Here is a 14,023-nt window from a genome sequence, read left to right as displayed (position 1 = left end):
GGGTACAGGAGCCTGGTTTGTGGTTATGGACACAGGAGTTAGCTGTAGCAAGGTAAGTCATGTCCTCAGAGCATGTTACACATTGAACTGTGTCCCATCAGAGTACACTGGAGTCCCCAACCCTGCACTGGCGAGGTGCACGGGACCTTGTTTGGGAGAAGAGCGTTTTGTTTTTCTTTAATTTTTTCTTTGTATCTAAGTTAACTGCCGTACTTTGGAGAAGGACATCATGCTTGGCAACGCAGAGGCAGAGTGAGAAAGAGGAAGACCTCTGTTGAGACGGATTTGAAGAGACGGACGGACCCGTGGCCGCAACAATGGGCTCGGCCATAAGAACAATGGTGAGGGTAGCAGGAGACGGGGCAGCATTGCTTTCTGTTGTCCATGAGGTCACTAGATGGCACCTAACAACAATAGCAACCACCACCTAATGAATAGCTAACCAATAAACCATGCTGAAGTCAGGTCCCTCTGAGTGGCATCTAATACAAGAGGAGGGCAGGACCCCCGAAAGTCACCCCACTGCTGGGAGACGGTGTCATGTGATGACAGCAGTTGAGAATGCCCATGGTGGGGGGCAGGCTCTACCAAACAGGAGACCGGTCTGCACCAGTCCTCTGCCAAAGGCCTCAGGAAGAACTGGCGTGGCTGGTACTCTGATCAGGGCCTCCCGAACTCTGAGAAAAGGCGTATAAGTTCTTTAAAGTGATTCACCTTCGTCTTTCAGCTAGAGGAAACTAAGGGTATTACCCTATGTGAAGGAATAATAAAAGTCAAAATTCAACACTTAGTTAGCATTTTCCGTGTTGAGCCGTTTAGGCGCAGTTGTTACACATTGGGCTGCTAACTGCAAGGTCAGCAGTTTGAAACCACCAGCTGCTCTGCAGATACAAGAGGGAGCTTTCTACTCCCATAAAGAGTTAAGTCTTATAAACCCACAGGGGCAATTCTACTCTGTCCTAGAAGGTCGCTATGAATTGGCATCGGCACAGTGGCAGTGAGTTTTGGGTTCTATGTCAAGGGCTAGGGGGATGGGCTCGGAAAGACAGGGCCTTGCCCTCAAAGAAGAGGAGGCAGGGGCTCAGGTGTTAGTGCAGTGTCCAAGAGCCAAGGAGGCACCTGACCAGGCTGGTGGGAAGGCTCCCTGGCTCCCTGAGGACAGGAACACAGAGGAGCAGGAGATGTGGATGCCTAGATTTCTATCACCACCCTGGAGGGAGCAGGAGGGCCAGTCCATCCACCCCAGCTAGTGCACCTTCACCACCATACACATTCCAGCTATTTCCATTTCTGGGCAAAGCTTCCCACACAGGAGGCCTGCATGGGGTTCCTGCCTACTCTGCCAGCTCCCCAGCAAGCCTTGGGAGTTGTTTCTTTTAAAAAAGGTATTTCCTTTCGACTGGGTAACACACAATGTAAAATTCAAAGCATACATACGAGTAAAGAGGTACCATTTGTCCATCCTCCCAGACTCTATTCACATGTTCGATCCACCTGTTTCCTCTCCCCAGTCATCTAGTGGCCCCAGTTCCCATGTCCCCACTCAGAGGTCTTCTATGCCCAGAGGCAGAACTACGCACCATTGAGCCTCGTTATTTGTCGGGTTTCTCCTTGTGAATTCACTTACTAAAATGTACTTAGACCTCCGTAATCAATATTCCCAACACTCGGGCTATCATTCGGAGACAACATGTGTGCCCAGCATCACAAAACACCCATGTTGTTCACCACACACATTCCCAGCCGAGGTCAAACAGCTCACTGTGTGCTAATTCAGGGATTGCAGCCCCTTTATAGAATACAACTACCAAGAACAATGGGAACTGATATCTATCTATATTTGTTTCTACACACACACACACATATACATACATTTACACAGAATCCGATTAAGTCAGACAGACTACCCAGGAGTTCCCAGGGTATAGCTGAGTGAGCCAATTCCATTCTCATCTCAAAATCAGCAGCCATCAGATTAATTCTGACTTTACATGGACCGGGCTCGGAGACACATAACCTTAACAAGGAAGGAAATTAATAGTATATGCAGCATTCTGCCGTGTGTATTCAGAGGCGATATAGAATTCTGGTGCGGGGAAGTAATCAGCCCTGTTGATGCCATCGTTTGGCTTCTGTTTGCCCCTTGCTCTTTATGCAGAAATACATGTTGAATTTGACCATGTGTGGTAGGACACTCCGTGTACTTGTCATTTGCCCATTTAAAAAAAAGAGGCATATCTATGTCTCAGGGATTGTTCCATACACATGCACACAAAGTGGCTTTGTTCTTTTAAAATATATAACCCTCTGTCACCCTTCAGGGCTGACACTGAACTCAGCTCCCTGTTAGAATAATCAATCCCTGACCATCAAAAGGGCAGCATTTACCCAAGGGCAGAGTTCGGTGAAGGAAGGAGGTGGGGTGGGGTGGGGGGGGGAAGAGGAATGGAAACAGAAACACAGGGAGGAAGTGGAACAGCCATCGCACATTGAGGGGAACCCAATCGTGAGTTGAAACCAACTCTGTATGGATTGTTGAAGGTAGAACCATGGTCGGCTCAGTAAACCTTCGCCTAAGACACAATAAAAAGTTTTTGTTTGTTTTTTTGTTGCTGAAGGGATATATGGTCCTTTGTTTAGCTGGTCCCCTCTGGTGAGCCAGGTCAGTGTACTCCTTCCAAGCTTCTGCTACAGCAAGCAACCGCAGGTACCCTTGCATGTGTTTCACCCACACGTGTCAAAGTATCTCTGAGAGAAGAAATCCTACGAGTGACATGGCTGGGTCAATTGTGACAGATGTTTCCAGATTGCTCTCTGGTAAAGTGTGACCTCTAGATAGTGTCTCATTATCTGTTGTTACACCCAGCCTGCAGACTGTCCTGCAATGATCTAAGGGAGGTGAGGGAGAGGGTGGTTGGCCACAGGCAGGGGCAGACCTGGGGACAGTATGACTAGCCTGGAGCAGTCTCACATGATCAGTCAGCCTGAGCTGCTCAGGGGTCACAAGCAGGCTCCTGGGGTCAAGGAATACAGAAAGATACCTGATTCGGTCTACCAGAGCAGCTCAGTGTTAAACTTTTATTGAGAAAAATCAAAATTAACATTCTTACCACTGGCCTCAAATTCCTGGGACTCGGTGCGTAAGTGAGCCAGGCAGGAAGGTTGTGTGCTTTGTCTCTTTGTCTCTCTACAACACTTCGGCTGAAGAGCTAGAGGCAAGGCTACCTTTGCTTTGCCTAGACTTACCTGCCGCCTTTCCTCATTTCCTTCCCCGTCGCCTCCGCGCCCTCTTGTCTTCTCCTCGCCTCCATGTCTCCAACCCATCCATCACCTGGTTCATATTGATTGCTTTTCTCCCCGAGTCTGCTCTCATGAAAGGCTCAGTGTGGTCGGATTGCCGATAAGTACCTGGCATCTGTTCTAATTCCTTCTCAAATGATTCCTGTTAGCCCGTCTCTCTTCCCAAGTCTACCTCCCCAGTTCTCGACAACTCTTCCTTCAGTTCCCAGCCAGTCACACTGGGTAAAAGCAAGGATGATGTGACTTCTTCTCCGCAGCACCGTGCAGCGGGCCTCTGTGAACAGCTGGTATGCTCAGCTGCTAGCTGGTAGTTGGTGGCTCAAGTTAATCCAGGAGGAAGACGTGAAGATGTACATTCAAAACATCCAAAGCAAATGGGAAAAAAGGATCAACCAAACCCAAACCCACTGGCATCAAGTGGATTCCCATGCACAATGGATCTATATAGGGTTACTAGACTGTAAATCTTGACGGAAACAGTCAAGCCTCATCTTTCTATTGTGGAGTGGCTGGTGGGTTCGAACTACCAACTTTGTTCTTAGCAGCCCAACAACCTATCCCACAGTGCTACCAGGGTCATGGAAAACCCTATGGGGGCACAGTTCTACTCTGGTACACTGGGGTGGTCATGATTTTCTCCGAGTGAACTGCACTGGGCCTTCCAACTTCAGCTCCACCAGCCCCTCCTCTGGCAGTCAAGTCCTGGCCCTGAGTCCAACCAGGGCCAGTTCAAGATGCCTGCTTTATCTACCCTGAGGCCTGGGGTTGTGCTGCTCCTCTGGGAGAGTGCAGGGCACCATTATCACTACGTTTGCTTTCTACTCCGATTCTGAGTGATTCTTATTGGAATGTAGGAGAGGGGGTGGGGAGAATAGAATTCCCCCCATTTCTACCTCTCGACAGGGTCCCTCCAGCCGCTGAAGGTGGTGTTGTCACCAGTCTTGGGCTTTGTTCGACACAGTGGCCTCAGCAGTCCTCACCTCCTGTGAAGCCTGAGTCTCAACCAGCTGTGCGGGAGCTCCTCCTCAGAGATGCAAGCAGCAGCTATGGGGTTCCCCTCAGGATTGAACACCAGACACTGGGGTATGGGGGAAGAAGTGGGTGTCTCTTCTAAGAGCTCCTAGGTTCCAGAGCCTGACAGCTTCCTGGATTTCTCCTAGTCTAAAGGTGGTCATAGCTGTCTTCAGTTACGACATTAGAGGTCGCTCACTGTCCCCTTTTGCTCTTCAGCCCTGACTTGTGCAATTCCCAGTATTGAATCCTTTCTGTTTGAGATACCTAGCCTGGTTTCTGTGTCCCTGACTGCACTTGACAGCACATCTTCTCACTCCCAGTTCTAGACCCGAGCCTGGTAAATCACCTCTTTGGTGGTGGGGCAGGAGCCCTGGTGGCGCTGTCAGCACTGTAGGACTTCTAACTGCAAGGTGAGAGGTTCAAACCCACTGGTCACTCCATCAGAGGGAGATGAGGCTATCTGCTCCCTTGAAGACTTGAAGCTTTGGAAACTGTATGCAGGGCAGCTGGGAGTCCTAATAGACTTGACAGCAGTAGGAGGGTGGTGGAAGGGAGGATCCGAGAAGACTTTCCAGTGGGAGGGGTCATTATGACGAGCCTGCAGAGGTGAACCGAGGAGTCTCACAGCCCAGTGAGGCGTGGGGTGGGGGTGGGGGGTCCAAGACTCTAGCAGCTCAACCCTTACAATATAGCGACTGGAGACATGATCATCCTAGTGTCAGTCCCTCCCACAATTAGAGCTACTATCTGCCCCAAAATATAAAGTTCGCTCTGGCTACATTTGGAGGGGATTTCCTTCCCTTCTTTGCCAAGGGGCGATAGTGCATCTCTCGCTCAGCAATTAAACGGGACTTTCCAACATGCTAGACATCACTGGGGGTACAAGTGGTTTGGCTTGATTGGCTCTGAATGTTTGTGTTCCATCACCAAACCCAGATGCCACCCCTCGCGTGTCAGCGTGGACCGTGGTGACTTGCATGGTGCTGTGATGTGGGAAGCTAAGCCACTGAAACCTCCTGTCCCAACAAGGTCACCCACGGCAGGAAGGTTTCAGTGGCGCTTCCAGACAGAGCCAGACTAGGAAAGAAGGCCTGGCAATCTAATGCCAAACATGAGCCAATGAAAACCCGTGGGTAGCAAGCTTGTCTGATCCAGCGTGAGAGGATGCATGCCTTTGTCAGACACCAATGGGCTGGTTCAGCCACACAGTGGTGGTAGGGAGTGTGGCCGGACTTAGGCAGCCCATCCTGACAAGTGGGAGAAGGGAGCGGGGCTTGCCTGACATCTGCATACTAGTGGCGGTCAGGGCAATTCCACCTCGTGGTGACCCCGCAAGTCAGAGCAGAACTATGCTGTGTGGGGTTTTCAGTCGCTGATGTTTCAAAACTAGATTGCCAGCCCTTTCTCTTTAGGTACTTTGGGCTGATTCAAGCCTCCAAGCTTTGGGTAAGCCGCCAAATCCTTTAACTATTTACACCACCTAGAAATGCCAGAGCTAGCGAGCTCTGTGGCATAGCAGGTTACATGTGGGACTGCCGACCACTTCAAACCCACCAGGTACTCCGCGAGCAAGACAGAGGCTGTCTGCTCCTATAAAGGCTTACCACCACAGAAAACCATAGGGGCAGTTCGACCCTGTCCAGTAGGACCGCAGAGAGCCAGAATGGCCCTTCTGAGTTTATCGAGTCCATGCTATAGAGAAAGGGAGATTCATCAGGTGCTTGGTGGGCAGAGGGAACCAGAATATGAATCCAAATGCTCTCTGAAGACTACCACATATCTGAAGATACCCTCCATACACCACTATAGTTGAATGTTCACTGAAGTAGATGCTGATATTCCTTCTACTCTTCATACGTATTTAGCTGAGTCCAGCATTATACAGTTGGGCTAACGCCAATGAATTGAATTACTGGAAGCTGTTTTCATATACAGCACATTGGGCTGCTTAACACAAAATCTGGCGGCACTCGATGCCACAGTCTGAATAAATTACAGGCTCATTATGCTGGGAATGGCCTGTCTCTAAAAGGTTCAATCCTGGTGTCACTTAAACGGAACCACAAATTCCCCGAACATGTCTGCATGCAGGCATGTTAACACAAGTGTTCATAATACAACCCGTTTTTGCATTTTGCATAATGCATGGTCCGACCTCCGTGTAATTTTAAAAATTAATGCTGCATTATGCATTAATACACATGCAGTACAAATTATTTCTCTGTAGAACAATAAATCCTCACCTGGAGAGAGAAAAAAAAATTTTAAACTACCACCCAGAGAATACATGTGATGTTGTACATGAATAAATCAGCATGTGGGTCTCTAACACTGAGTTCTAAAACACAGTTTGTGGGAAAAATGGAATTAAAATGAGTAAAGGGCGCGGGTACTGAGGACACGTTGGTGGTCTTGTGCCACTGTAACGGAAATGTCACCAGACGGTGGCTTTCACAAACAGAAACGCATTCTGTCACAGCTCAGCACCTCTCAGTGCTGGCCAGAGGAGACGGCTCTCCCCTACCCTCTGCCCCAAGGAAGCTCCTTGTCTCCTCCGCTTCTGCTTCCTGGGTGCCCGCAGGTTGCATGTCTCTTGGCATCTACTTTACCGCTTCTCTCTGGGTCACTATTTAATCTCTCTTATATCTCAAAAGAGAATGGCTCAAGATACACCCATTGCCAACCCAACTTCATTACGATAACAAAGAAAACCCATATTCCCAAGTGAAACCATAACTGCAGCAGGTCGCTATGGCTGCTAGGTGCCATGGAGTCCATTCTGATGCATAGCGACCCTACTACGTACAACGGTACGAAACTCCACCCGAGTCTGCGCCAACCTCACCATTGTTGACATGTCCGGGCCCACGGTGGCAGCCATGGTGTCAGTCTGTCTGGTTAAGGGACGTCCTCTTTCCCACGGATGCTGTGCTTTCCCAAGCATACTGCCTTTTTCCAAGGACTGGTCTTTCCTGACAACATGTCCAATATGCATGAGAAAAAGCCGTGCCCTCACTTTAGGGGGCATTCTGGCTGGACATCTTTCCAGACAAATTTGTGGTTTTCTTCTGGAGTCCATGGGATTTCGATATCTTTGGCAGCACCGTAAAGCAAACGAATCAATTCTTCTGGGGTCTCCCTTGTGCACCATCCAGCTTTGACAAGCATCTGAAGCAATCGAAAATACCAGGGCTTGGGTCAGCGGCACCTCAATCCTCTGAGAGAGACTGGGAGTGACAAGCGTGCTAGAGGGGCGGGGCATAATTCCAGCAACAATGTGGCAAGATGGAAAAACTCTCCCAGCAAGTAGTGAGCAAGAGCAGCAAGATGGGAGACACAGCAAACGCCGTCGGGACACCAGGGATCTTCTTCCCGTGTGGCTCCGAAGGACTTGAAGGACAAATGCAAGGCTTCGAGTCTCCTTCAGCCAAGCAGGCACTGACTGCGGGCTTATGCTAGTCGTTTGACGTTAAACGAAGCATCACTCCGTTTACTGAAAGACTTTTTAATCCTTTATGGTGAATGCTATGAGGATTTACAGAGCAGATTATAGTTCTACACTGAATAATTTATACACCTTCTGATTCAACGAATTTGTGTCATCTCCGTGTACCACCACTTCTGCCACTCTCTCCCTGTGTTTCCTGTTTCCATGCCCCCTTCTTTCCCCACCTTCTCAACGTTGTTCTTGGGCAAAGGCTGCTCTCTGATCTCAAAGGGCTGGTTACTTTAATGTGGAGAAGAGTTCCATTCTAAAGCTGAAGGGTAAGGGCCTGGTCTTGGGCTTTTCCACCAGTCTCTATTCAGGCAGTGAGCCTGGTCTCTTTTACAATGTGGAGTTCTGTCGCTCGTTTTCCTCCCATTCTATCTAGGACCTTTTCATGTGATCCTATTCTGAAATACTTTTATCTTGTGGTTAAATACTGTTGATTCCCTGTGGTAGTTACACAATCTGGTGTCAATTTGGGACTTGAGAGGATTAAGAGTGAATGGGGTGGAGTCCAGTCTGTCAATTGGATCATAGCCAATGAGGCCTCTGTGTGGGCATGGCCTTCTCCTGAGGATTCTAGGACCTCCTGTATTTTCCTCCTTGGAGACGGGAGACTCTCTATCTCTGCTCACTCCCTGGAGACTACTGACAAGACACATGGCACTATGCTGATGGACCCCATGCCCTGGGAACTGGAGAAGCCACGTGGAGACCCCTGCCAGTGACGAGATGCTTACAACACCACTGGCTCCAAAGACTTTCTACCCACTGGTCTGTGATTGTCCTGCTTTCGGTGTCATTGCATGTATTTCTTGAGTCTGGAGAGGACTTTATAGATTGGTATCAGACATATGGGCTGATATCGGACTTATGGGCTTGGACTGGACCGGGTTGGGATGCTTTCTTAATGTATAATTACCCTTTATATAAAACTCTCCCATATACACATGAGTGTCTATGGATTTGTTTCTCTAGTCTACCCAGACTAACACACTCCCTGATCCATGCAACTAGAAAATCAATTCTGATGCCAAGACTCGGGCACCTAACCCAAGGCTATTGAGTTGATTCTGACTCAAAGCAACCCTACAGAGAGTTTCTTCAATTTTATGGGAAGAGGCAACCGCATCTTTCTCCATGGGCTTGAACCCCTGACCCTGCGGTTAGCAGCCCGATGCCTAACCTACAGCATTCTGAGATGAGAAGACACCCACACCTTCTGAAATGGTTTGAGAGGAGGGACCAGCGGCTTGGCTTTTACTGTGGGTGAGGTGTGTGGAGGCTCAGGATGTGTGGTGGCTGACTTGGCACGGTTTGAAGTTCCCACTAATTTCCAGGGCAGTCTGCTTGTGCTTTCTTACTGGCCTGCCCACCTGAGAGGCACCAGGAGATGGTGAAGGGGAGGGCGGGAAAGCTGCCGGCAGTCAACTGGCAAGAAATGGATCCAGATCCGTATTATGATTTCCCTTTCCTCGATTATCATTTTGGGATTTTTAAACCCTACTTTGATATTTACAGACTATGTGACTTAACCAGGAAATGCAGTGTAACATTCCCAGTACCCATCTCAAAGGAAACCGGCCCAGGGCCTGCGCTAAACAGGTGCTCATAATTATTTCGGAATCTGCATCTGGGGATTTCAGAGGGGAAAAACAAACAAACATATGCTTCTTCACATAGTTCTTCCTTTACTTTCAGTGTTTGGCTCACGTAAAACCCAGAGAGGGGCCGCTGGTTTTGAAACTCACTGGCACCTACTTAGTAGTGATGACACTGGAATAAACCCAACTCACTGCCATCCAGTCAATTCTGACTCACAGCGACTCTACCAGACAGGCTAGAACCGCCTCTTGGGTTTCTGAGACTGTAACTCTTTTCAGAAAGAGCTGCACCTTTCTCCTGCGGAGGGACAGGTGATTCCTAACTGCTGACACCTTGTGGTCATCAGCCCAATGCATAAGCACTAAGCAACCAGGGCTCCTAACGAGGGATTAGGAGGCAGGATAGAAGAGTCGAGTAAAAGTCGGTATAAGGCCTATAGGATGGGTGGTGTAACGTCAAAGGGTACATGCTGCTTTGATGTCTGGTGAAATCTAGAGGGGCTCTAATAATCAACCCCCATGTTTTCATCCCCACTCCTACCACTAGCCAAACAAGCCTCCTGGTCAAATGGACCAGAGGCAGCTCCTTTTGATTAGTAGGGTTCATTCCCTGCCAGTCCATGGAATGGTCCAAACAAGCCAAGCACATCTACCCACCTCAGCCACGGGCACCCCACTTGCTTGATACTACAAAGGATGCCTCCCGCAGATCCTTTTTTGGTTGTGTACTTGGCACCCAAGTACAATGCCCAGGTGGCCCTGTGTGGCATGCAGGGTCTTCCTCTCCTGAGTGTCAGTGCATGTGACCCTTATCCTAGTGCCCATCCCCTCTGTCCAATGCTGTATGCTCGGCCATTGCCATGAGCTGGGGAGGGATTCCTCAAGTCACCTCCGGCACATGGCAATCACAAAATAATGCCTAGTCCTGCCCCGTCTTCCCGATGGCTTCAATGCTAGAGTCCACTGTTGCAGCCCCTGTGTTTTCTGAGTGCCTTCACACTTAGGGGACTCATCTTCCAGCGCTCTATGGGACGAGGTTCTCTTGTGATCCACAAGGGGTTCAAGATATACTTTTTAGAAGTCGACTCAACATACTAGGCCTTTCTTCGTAGTCTGTTCTTCGTCTGGTAGTTCTGCCCAAAACTTTCCATGGACGGTGGCTCTACTTCAATTTAAACTCCTGGTGGGATAGCCTCCAGCACCACAGAAGCTACCACGATACACACAACAAGCGGAAAACAGTGTGTGTGATGCAGTAAAGAGGGGCGTAAAACAGGAGCAGGCAGAGGGGTGCTCTCCTCCAAGAGCTCCCCCAAGATATGGCATAGACATTTCTGTCTGCAGTGTCTCTGTGATCACAGCAGTGGAGAAAGGACAGAAAATGGGAGAAAATATATCATATATTACTTTCACCTTGTTCCCTCCCCCGCTTTATCCCCTAGGACATTTGAGTATATAATTTTAGCCTAAATTGAAAAAAAAACACAAAAAAGAGTATGCTGAAAATTTTGTTTTAGAGCACTGAACACATTGCATATAATCATATCTGGATGTACACACCTAGCTTTTTTAATACCTCAACTATTATCTTGAATAAATGAGAGGAATTCAAACAGACAGGGTGAAAATGGAATTGAAAGATAAGATTTCCCACAAGTGTTTGGAGGCCCTTGTACATAAAGTAATCTAGAGATTCTGCTCACAATCATTTGTGGCTCCCTAGATAAAATCCTAGCAAATTCCCAAACACATAATAAAGATGTATTTCTGCAAGGGAAGTCCAAAGGCTAACAGTGATTTTCTCAAGGAGTAGGACTATCTAACACTTGTTTTGTATATGAGAGCTTCAAAATGAATGGAAAATATAAATAGAAACATAGTGATTTTTCCCATGAATGCTCTGAAGCTTCCTCCTAGTTTGAAAAGAAGCACACTCTTCACCTCCTAAAACGCAAGCCCACTGCCAGCGGGTCGTTCTGACGCATGTGCACTATGACGGTTAGGTCTGCGTCAACCTGGGTCATTCAGAACTCTCAGGAGCTTGGCAGTTGAGGTCTCGTCTCCTCCATGATGTGACTCTTTCTTGCGAGCATCCTTTTTGGATCTCGCTTCCCACAATTCCGTGGCCCCCACAAAGCCTTGTAGAGCTTTATAGAGTAGTCCCAGGCATGCGGAGAGCAGGTGGACCAGAGGACCTCCAACGCTGCAAATTGCCCTTCAAAAATGCTCATGGGTCAGCCTCAAATATCCAACGCAGGAAGAGAAACAAACATGTCTCCGCGACATAAAACTTTTCAGAAGGATTACATCTCAATTCTTGGCATGTGCATGGATCCTTTTCCACTGGCTCTAAACACCACTGGCTCATCTATGCTGTCTCCAGATGCTTCTGCAATTAGCTGCATTGTATTTAAATTCTGTCCACTAAATTGAATAAGATGTTCTCTCTTCCGACAAAGCCAGTCTGGCAGCAGAAAATAATGGAGCTAATGAGGGACTGACAAGGCCAAACTCTGCAGGCAGGTGGCTCCCACTAATGTTTATGCGATTCACTTCCTGGTGGCAAAGAGTGACACCATCTCTTGCCCACCCTCAAACCCCCAACATACATATCCCAGAAGCCTATTCTGCATCACCAACTTCACCTGGTGTGGCTTCAATGACAGGTCACCAGAGATGAAGGAGAGACCCAAATGGGAAGTTCTTGAACACTTGGAACACATTGGAATCTCCCCCCTCTACACAAATAGTGATTTCACCAGTGATTGGTCAAAGACCAGCGCTCACACTCATTTTATGTTTCTTTTTTCCTAAATAAATTATTGTACAGACGTCAATTCCCCTAAAGGTTATCTACATATTCCATGCAATAAGACACCAAGACGTGTGTGTGTGAAAAACTGACAAGATGCTTCTAGATTTTAAATGGAAAGTCATTGATACAAAAGAGTCTTGAACAATTAAGTTAATGGAATTACATTACCAGCAATAAGAATTATAGAATGTCACTAATTAAGACATTATGGTATTGGCTGCCAAGAGACAAAAAGAATCACTATACACAGATTTACAACCAAAATCACAGTGTACACCAGTGGGGAAATGATGATTGTGTTTTCAAGAAATGCTTCCTGGTCAATTAGATAGGGCACCCTAGTAGTTTTGAACTGCTGACTATGTGGATCACAGCCTAACATGTAACCACTACACCACCAGGGTGCCTCAATGAAATCTAAGATGATGAATAATTCCCCAATGGGAAGATGACACAACCACTGGCCCTCGTGCACATAGAGAGGATAAATTGGTGCAACTACAGTGGAAAATAGACAGCATCTACTAACACTGAGTAGGCAGGGAGCCTATGTCCTAGCAATTCTGCTTCTAGCCATATAATTGTTCCTTCATGTATCGATCATGGAGGAAGACATTTACATCCTCAGAAAAAGTATTATAACAGAGCGGACAGTACTGGTTATTTTATTTGAGTAGAAATGTGTACACGTGTGCACTAAAAACATGTACAAGATTGTTCGCCGCGGTACCATTTGTCATCACTCCAAACTAAACACAAGTAAGAGCCCATCGACCATGGATCAGATATACAAATCATTGTCTGGGCACACAATAGCATACTCTACAGCAGCGGCCCCGAACAAGGTACTGCTGCACATGATGACGGCTCGCGCAGACATGGTGCTGCAGGAAGCCAGGCACACAGAGGGCATGGTGCATGTGCTCCGAGCAGTCAGACCCTGGACCACAGCCATGAGGGGGCAACAGGCTCAGGAATAAAACATTCACACCCTTTGTCCTAGCACATCAACAGAGAGATTCATCATGTCGTTTTTACATGGTTTAATACATGCATGTGTACACCCCACAAATATACATATGCAAAAGGAAATGCACAAACACAACAATGAACAGCACCTTATGTTGGGAAAGACTTGGAGTTCTTTGGTTGCAGCTTCCCAGTTGTTGTGAAGTAGAGGGAGGAAGACTATTTGAAATTGGGCGGAATCTCATGACACTTGATGTGGGCATGTGGCAGTGAAGTGTAATGATGAGGTTGGGTTCCTATGTGTGTGTGTGTTATGTGCTCCGACCCATCCCGGTTCAGCTGGGTGAAGTTTCCTGCATTCACCCAGAGGGTGAATTTCCTGAGGGCAAAACTGTACATTAGCAAAGACAAAATTGCATTATGCTCAAATTGTTCCCCAATGTACACATCATGATGGAACAGATTTGCATTTTCAAAGCAAGCATGATTGCAGAATTGACTGAACCTTATTATTCTATTTTTAAAAGTTCAAATACAGAAAGATATAAGTGTGTGTATGTATGTGTATATATGTGTATATGTATATATGTATGTGTATATGTGTATATATAAATCATATTAAATGAAGGGGGAAGTGCAGAGTGGAGACCCAAGGCCCAAGTGTCGGCCAATGGAGATCCCCTCATAGAGGGGTTTAGGAGAGGAGATGGGTTAATTAGGGTGTGAGGTAGTATCGATGAAGAACACAGCTTTCCCCCAGATCCTGGATGCTTCCTCCCCCCAACTACCATGATCCGAATTCTACCTTGCAGGGCTGGATAGGACAGAGGCTGT

The 14,023-nt window shown here is 47.6% G+C and overlaps 1 protein-coding gene across 10 annotated transcripts in view; it reads right to left on the bottom strand.

Annotated features, from left to right (window-relative positions):
* The window catches only part of HHAT (hedgehog acyltransferase), a 408,436-nt gene that overhangs the window by 23,309 nt on the left and 371,104 nt on the right, over positions 1 to 14,023 (bottom strand). The window lies entirely within an intron of this gene.

This window comes from Tenrec ecaudatus, chromosome 1, assembly GCF_050624435.1.
Source record: "Tenrec ecaudatus isolate mTenEca1 chromosome 1, mTenEca1.hap1, whole genome shotgun sequence".
In the NCBI taxonomy this organism is placed as follows: domain Eukaryota; kingdom Metazoa; phylum Chordata; class Mammalia; order Afrosoricida; family Tenrecidae; genus Tenrec; species Tenrec ecaudatus.
The sequence above is the reverse complement of the archived record's forward strand: the minus strand, read 5'-3'. Positions and strand labels throughout refer to the sequence as shown.